The sequence below is a fragment of the Lucilia cuprina genome, chromosome 5, assembly GCF_022045245.1.
Source record: "Lucilia cuprina isolate Lc7/37 chromosome 5, ASM2204524v1, whole genome shotgun sequence".
NCBI lineage: Eukaryota > Metazoa > Arthropoda > Insecta > Diptera > Calliphoridae > Lucilia > Lucilia cuprina.
In genome coordinates, this window is record NC_060953.1 from 43,812,016 (window position 1) to 43,820,674 (window position 8,659).

Consider the following 8,659-nt stretch of genomic DNA (forward strand, 5'->3'; position numbering starts at 1 on the left):
ATTTCCTACCAAAAACCGATATTTTGAGTGAAAACATAAAAGTCCGTTTTTCTCGAAAACTATAAGAGATACAGCTAAAACAAGCGAAATCTGTGATCACTTGTATTTATTACCAAAAACCGATATTTTGAGTGAAAACATTAAAACATAAAAGTCCGTTTTTCTCGAAAACTATAAGAGATACAGCAAAAATAAACAAAATATGTGATCACTTGTATTTCTTACCAAAAAGCGATGTTTTGAGTGAAAACATAAAAGTCCGTTTTTTTCGAAAACTATAAGAGATACAGCAAAAACAAACAAAATATGTGATCACTTGTACTTCTTACTCAAAACCGATATTTTGAGTGAAAACATAAAAGTCCGTTTTTCTCGAAAACTATAAGAGATACAGCAAAAACAAGCGAAATCTGTGATCACTTGTATTTCTTACCAAAAAGTGATATTTTGAGTGAAAACATAAAAGTACGTTTTTCTCGAAAACTATAAGAGATATAGCAAAAACAAACAAAATCTGTGATCACTTGTATTTCTTACCAAAAAGCGATGTTTTGAGTGAAAACATAAAAGTCCGTTTTTCTCGAAAACTATAAGAGATATAGCAAAAACAAACAAAATCTGTAATCACTTGTATTTCCTACCAAAAACCGATATTTTGAGTAAAAATATAAAAGTCCGCTTTTCTCGAAAACTATAAGAGATACAGCAAAAATAATCAAAAGCTGTGATCACTTGTATTTCTTACCAAAAAGCGATACTTTGAGTGAAAACATAAAAGTTTTTCTTACCAAAAACCGATATATTGAGTGAAAACATAAAAGTCCGTTTTTCTCGAAAACTATAAGAGATACAGCAAAAACACGCGAAATCTGTGATCACTTGTATTTCTTACCGATAATTTGAGTGAAAACATAAAAGTCCGTTTTTCTCGAAAACTATAAGAGATACAGCAAATATAATCGAAATCTGTGATCACTTGTACTTCTTACTCAAAACCAATATTTTGAGTGAAAACATAAAAGTCCGTTTTTCTCGAAAACTATAAGAGATACAGCAAAAACAAGCGAAATCTGTGATCACCGATGTTTTGAGAGAAAACATAAAAGTCCGTTTTACCAATCACTTGTATTTCTTACCAAAAACCGTTATTTTGAGTGAAAAAATAAAAGTCCGTTTTTCTCGATAATTATAAGGGATACAGCAAAAACAAGCGAAATCTATGATCACTTGTATTTTTTATCAAAAACCGGTATTTTGAGTAAAAACCTAAAAGTCCGTTTTTCTCTAAAACTTTAAGAGATACAGCAAAATCAAGCGAAATCTGTGATCACTTGCATTTCTTACCAAAAACCGATGTTTTGAGAGAAAACATAAAAGTCCGTTTTTCTCGAAAACTATAAGAGTTACAGGAAAAACAAGCGAAATCTGTGATCACTTGTATTTCTTACTCAAAACCGATATTTTGAGTGAAAACATAAAAGTCCGTTTTCTCGAAAACTATAAGAGATACAGCAAAAACAAGTGAAATCTGTGATCACTTGTATTTCTTACCAAAAACCGATATTTTGAGTGAAAACATTAAAACATAAAAGTTCGTTTTTCTCGAAAACTATAAGAGATACAGCAAAAACAAGCGAAATCTGTGATCACTTGTATTTCTTACCAAAAACCGATGTTTTGAGTGAAAAAATAAAAGTCGGTTTTTCTCTAAAACTATAAGGGACCAGCAAAAACAAATGAAAACATAACAGTCCGTTTTTCTCGAAAACTATAAGATATACAAACAAAATCTGTGATCACTTGTATATCTTACCAAAAACCGATATTTTGAGTGAAAACATAAAAGTCCGTTTTTCTCGAAAACTATAAGAGATACAGCAAAAATAAACAAAATCTGTGATCACTTGTATTTCTTACCAAAAACCGATATTTTGAGTGAAAACATAAAAGTCCGTTTTTCTCGAAAACTATAAGAGATACAGCAAAAACAAGCGAAATATGTGATCACTTGTATTTCTTACGAAAAACCGATGTTTTGAGTGAAAACATAAAAGTCCGTTTTTTCCGATTACTTGTATTTCTTACCAAAAACCGGTATTTTGTGTAAAAATATAAAAGTCCACTTTTCTCGAAAACTATAAGAGATACAGCAAAAATAAACAAAATCTGTGATCACTTGAATTTTTTAGCAAAAACCGATATTTTGAGTGAAAACATAAAAGTCCGTTTTTCTCTAAAACTATAAGAGATACAGCAAAAACAAACAAAATATGTGATCACTTGTACTTCTCAAACCGATATTTTGAGTGAAAAGATAAAAGTCCGTTTTTCTCGAAAACTATTAGAGATACAGCAAAACCAAGTGAAATCTGTGATCACTTGTATTTCTTACCAAAAACCGATATTTTGAGCGAAAACATAAAAGTCCGTTTTTCTCGAAAACTATAAGAGATACAGCAAAAACAAGCGAAATCTGTGATCACTTGTATATCTTACCAAAAACCGATATTTTGAGTGAAAACATAAAAGTCCGTTTTTCTCGAAAACTATAAGAGATACAGCAAAAATAAACAAAATCTGTGATCGCTTGTATTTCTTACCAAAAAGCGATGTTTTGAGTGAAAACATAAAAGTCCGTTTTTCTCGAAAACTATAAGAGATACAGCAAAAACAAACAAAATATGTGATCACTTGTACTTCTTACTCAAAACCGATATTTTGAGTGAAAACATAAAAGTCCGTTTTTCTAGAAACTATAAGAGATACAGCAAAAACAAGCGAAATCTGTGATCACTTGTATTTCCTTCCAAAAACCGATATTTTGAGTGAAAACATAAAAGTCCGTTTTTCTCGAAAACTATAAGAGATACAGCTAAAACAAGAGAAATCTGTGATCACTTGTATTTCTTACCAAAAACCGATATTTTGAGTGAAAACATAAAAGTCCGTTTTTCTCGAAAACTATAAGAGATACAGCAAAAACAAGCGAAATATGTGATCACTTGTATTTCTTACGAAAAACCGATGTTTTGAGTGAAAACATAAAAGTCCGTTTTTTCCAATCACTTGTATTTCTTACCAAAAACCGGTATTTTGTGTAAAAATATAAAAGTCCACTTTTCTCGAAAACTATAAGAGATACAGCAAAAATAAACAAAATCTGTGATCACTTGAATTTTTTAGGAAAAACCGATATTTTGAGTGAAAACATAAAAGTCCGTTTTTCTCTAAAACTATAAGAGATACAGCAAAAACAAACAAAATATGTACTTGTACTTCTTACTCAAAACCGATATTTTGAGTGAAAACATAAAAGTCCGTTTTTCTCGAAAACTATTAGAGATACAGCAAAAACAAGTGAAATCTGTGATCACTTGTATTTCTTACCAAAAACCGATATTTTGAGCGAAAACATAAAAGTCCGTTTTTCTCGAAAACTATAAGAGATACAGCAAAAATAAACAAAATCTGTGATCACTTGTATTTCTTACCAAAAAGCGATGTTTTGAGTGAAAACATAAAAGTCCGTTTTTCTCGAAAACTATAAGAGATACAGCAAAAATAAACAAAATATGTGATCACTTGTACTTCTTACTCAAAACCGATATTTTGAGTGAAAACATAAAAGTCCGTTTTTCTCGAAAACTATAAGAGATACAGCTAAAACAAGCGAAATCTGTGATCACTTGTATTTCTTACCAAAAACCGATATTTTGAGTGAAAACATTAAAGTCCATTTTTCTCGAAAACTGTAAGAGATACAGCAAAAACAAGCGAAATCTGTGATCACTTGTATTTCTTACCAAAAAGCGATGTTTTGAGTGAAAACATAAAAGTCCGTTTTTCTCGAAAACTATAAGATATACGGCAAAAACAAACAAAATATGTGATCACTTGTACTTCTTACTCAAAACCGATATTTTGAGTGAAAACATAAAAGTCCGTTTTTCTCGAAAACTATAAGAGATACAGCAAAAACAAGCGAAATCTGTGATCACTTGTATTTCCTACCAAAAACCGATATTTTGATTGAAAACATAAAAGTCCGTTTTTCTCGAAAACTATAAAAGATATAGCAAAAACAAACAAAATCTGTGATCACTTGTATTTCTTACCAAAAGGCGATGTTTTGAGTGAAAACATAAAAGTCCCTTTATCTCGAAAACTATAAGAGATATAGCAAAAACAAACAAAATCTGTGATCACTTGTAGTTCCTACCAAAAACCGATATTTTGAGTTAAAACATAAAAGTCCGTTTTTCTCGAAAACTATAAGAGATACAGCAAAAAGAAGCGAAATCTGTGATCACTTGTATTTCTTACCGATAATTTGAGTGAAAACATAAAAGTCCGTTTTTCTCGAAAACTATAAGAGATACAGCAAATATAATCGAAATCTGTGATCACTTGTACTTCTTACTCAAAACCGAAGTCCGTTTTTCTCGAAAACTATAAGAGATACAGCAAAAAACAGCGAAATCTGTGATCACCGATGTTTTGAGTGAAAACATAAAAGTCCGTTTTACCAATCACTTGTATTTCTTACCAAAAACCGTTATTTTGAGTGAAAAAATAAAAGTCCGTTTTTCTCGATAATTATAAGGGATACAGCAAAAACAAGCGAAATCTATGATCACTTGTATTTTTTATCAAAAACCGGTATTTTGAGTAAAAACCTAAAAATCCGTTTTTCTCTAAAACTTTAAGAGATACAGCACAATCAAGCGAAATCTGTGATCACTTGCATTTCTTACCAAAAACCGATGTTTTGAGTGAAAACATAAAAGTCCGTTTTTCTCGAAAACTATAACAGATACAGCAAAAACAAGCGAAATCTGTGATCACTTGTATTTCTTCCCAAAAACCGAGTTTTGAGTGAAAACATAAAAGTCCGTTTTTCCAATCACTTGTATTTCTTACCAAAAACCGATATTTTGAGTGAAAAAATAGAAGTCAGTTTTTCTCGAAAACTATAAGGGATACAGCAAAAATAGACAAAATCTGTGATCACTTGTATTTCTTACCAAAAAGCGATGTTTTGAGTGACATAAAAGTCCGTTTTTCTCGAAAACTATAAGAGATACAGCAAAAACAAACAAAATATGTGATCACTTGTCCTTCTTACTCAAAACCGATATTTTGAGTGAAAACATAAAAGTCTGTTTTTCTCTAAAACTATAAGAGATACAGCAAAAACAAACAAAATATGTGATCACTTGTACTTCTTACTCAAAACCGATATTTTGAGTGAAAACATAAAAGTCCGTTTTTCTCGAAAACTATAAGAGATACAGCAAAAATAAACAAAATCTGTGATCACTTGTATTTCTTACCAAAAACCGATATTTTGAGTGAAAACATAAAAGTCCGTTTTTCTCGAAAACTATAAGAGATACAGCAAAAACAAGCGAAATCTATGATCACTTGTATTTCTTACCAAAAACCGATATTTTGAGTGAAAAAATAAAAGTCCGTTTTTCTCGATAATTATAAGGGATACAGCAAAAACAAGCGAAATCTATGATCACTTCTATTTTTTTATCAAAAACCGGTATTTTGAGTAAAAACCTAAAAGTCCGTTTTTCTCTAAAACTTTAAGAGATACAGCAAAATCAAGCGAAATCTGTGATCACTTGCATTTCTTACCAAAAACCGATGTTTTGAGTGAAAACATAAAAGTCCGTTTTTCTTGAAAACTATAAGAGATACAGCAAAAACAAACAAAATATGTGATCACTTGTACTTCTTACTCAAAACCGATATTTTGAGTGAAAACATAAAAGTCCGTTTTTCTCGAAAACTATAAGAGATACAGCAAAAACAAGCGAAATCTGTGATAACTTGTATTTCTTACCGATAATTTGAGTGAAAACATGAAAGTCCGTTTTTCTCGAAAACTATAAGAGATACAGCCAAAATAAATAAAATCTGTGATCACTTGTATTTCTTACCAAAAAGCGATGTTTTGAGTGAAAACATAAAAGTCCGTTTTTCTTGAAAACTATAAGAGATACAGCAAAAACAAGCGAAATCTGTGATAACTTGTATTTCTTACCGATAATTTGAGTGAAAACATGAAAGTCCGTTTTTCTCGAAAACTATAAGAGATACAGCAAAAATAAATAAAATCTGTGATCACTTGTATTTCTTACCAAAAAGCGATGTTTTGAGTGAAAACATAAAAGTCCGTTTTTCTCGAAAACTATAAGAGATACAGCAAAAACTAGCGAAATCTGTGATCACTTGTATTTCTTACCAAAAACCGATATTTTGAGCGAAAACATAAAAGTCCGTTTTTCTCGAAAACTATAAGAGATACAGCAAAAACAAGCGAAATCTGTGATCACTTGTATTTCTTACCAAAAACCGATGTTTTGAGTGAAAACATAAAAGTCCGTTTTTCCAATCACGTGTATTTCTTACAAAAAACCGATATTTTGAGTGAAAACATTAAAACATAAAAGTCCGTTTTTCTCTAAAACTTTAAGAGATACAGCAAAATCAAGCGAAATCTGTGATCACTTGCATTTCTTACCAAAAACCGATGTTTTGAGTGAAAACATAAAAGTCCGTTTTTCTCGAAAACTATAAGAGATACAGCAAAAACAAACAAAATATGTGATCACTTGTACTTCTTACTCAAAACCGATATTTTGAGTGAAAACATAAAAGTCCGGTTTTCTCGAAAACTATAAGAAATACAGCAAAAACAAGTGAAATCTGTGATCACTTGTGTTTCTTACCAAAAAGCGATATTTTGAGTGAAAACATAAAAGTCCGTTTTTCTCAAAAACTATAAGAGATACAGCTAAAACAAGCGAAATCTGTGATCACTTGTGTTTCTTACCAAAAACCGATATTTTGAGTGATAACATTAAAACATAAAAGTCCGTTTTTCTCGAAAACTATAAGAGATACAGCAAAAACAAGCGAAATCTGTGATCACTTGTATTTCTTTCCAAAAACCGATATTTTGAGTGAAAACATAAAAGTCCGTTTTTCTCGAAAACTATAAGAGATACACCAAAAACAAGCGAAATATGTGATCACTTGCATTTTTCGAAAACTATAAGAGATACAGCAAAAACAAACAAAATCTGTTATCACTTGTATTTTTTATCAAAAACCGGTATTTTTAGTAAAGACCGACATATTGAGTGAAAACGTAAAAGTCCGTTTTTTCGAAAACTATAAGAGATACAGCAAAAACAAGCGAAATCTGTGATCACTTGTATTTCTTACCAAAAAGCGATATTTTGAGTGAGAACATAAAGGTCCGTTTTTCTGGAAAACTATAAGAGATACAGCAAAAACAAACGAAATCTGGTACCTCTTTTATTTCATAAAAAAAACATATTTTTTGAGTGAAAACATAAAAGTCTGTCTTCCTCGAAAACTATGCTTCAAAAATTTTAAATGAGTTTTTTTATTTATGTTGCTTTAGGGTAGCGAAGCACACTGGGTATAGCTATTTAAAAAAAAGAGCATAATAATGCACATTTTCAAAGTCATTCCATGTGAGACGGTTTGTCTCCCTAACTGACTACGATTCTTGACATTATCATAACTATTATTGTTGTTATTATTATGAATAATGGAAAATATTAAAAATATATTTACACTAATTGCTTTTTGTAACTTATACAGCGACCAGCAAAGACGGCGACCATCAATCAATTGTCTAGCAGACAATATCTTGTATAGGAAAAGGTTTTTTTGTGACGTGTTCACAAATGAGATTCTTTGTCATACATATCATTTCTGATATGTGATTGTTTTTGTTTAGGGTAATTTGTATGTGTGAAAATTTCAATGGCAAATTACACAAGCTGCATAATAAATATTTGTTGCATTATTAATAGGTTTCTGTATGCTATGTTAAATTGTTAGTTATTTACTTCCTCTTTGTAGCACTCTGGCAACATTGGCTTAAAAAATGTGTAATTTAAAAATTATAAGAGAATTTAAGCATAGTTTCAGGCGATTTACTAAAAGAAAATTATTTAAACAATTAACATGTTCAAAATAAAAATATTCATAGGTCTTCAGGTACCCAGAAAAAAGCTAAACAAGTACTTACAAAATAACTACTTAAATAAGTTCTTACAAATAAAGTGTAAACCACTTTTAAGTAAAAGGAAATTGCTCATACAAAAAAAACTATACTGAACCTATTGTTCTTTAGTTTTATGTCTTAAATAACTTCTAAGTTATTGTGTGTCAAATAATGGTATTCACATACACTATAGTATAGTTTATAGCCGACTCTATAGTCTAGTCTTTAGTCTAGTCTATAGTCTAGTCTATAGTCTTGTCTATAGTCTAGTCTATAGTCTAGTCTTTAGTCTAGTCTATAGTCTAGTCTATAGTCTAGTCTATAGTCTAGTCTATAGTCTAGTCTATAGTCTAGTCTATAGTCTAGTCTATAGTCTAGTCTATAGTCTAGTCTATAGTCTAGTCTATAGTCTAGTCTATAGTCTAGTCTATAGTCTAGTCTACAGTCTAGTCTATAGTCTAGACTAAAGTCTAGTCTATAGTCTAATTTGTAGGTAAGTCTATAGTCTAGTCTATAGTCTAGTCTATAGTCTAGTCTATAGTCTAGTCTATAGTCTAGTCTATAGTCTAGTCTATAGTCTATTCTATAGTCTAGTCTATAGTC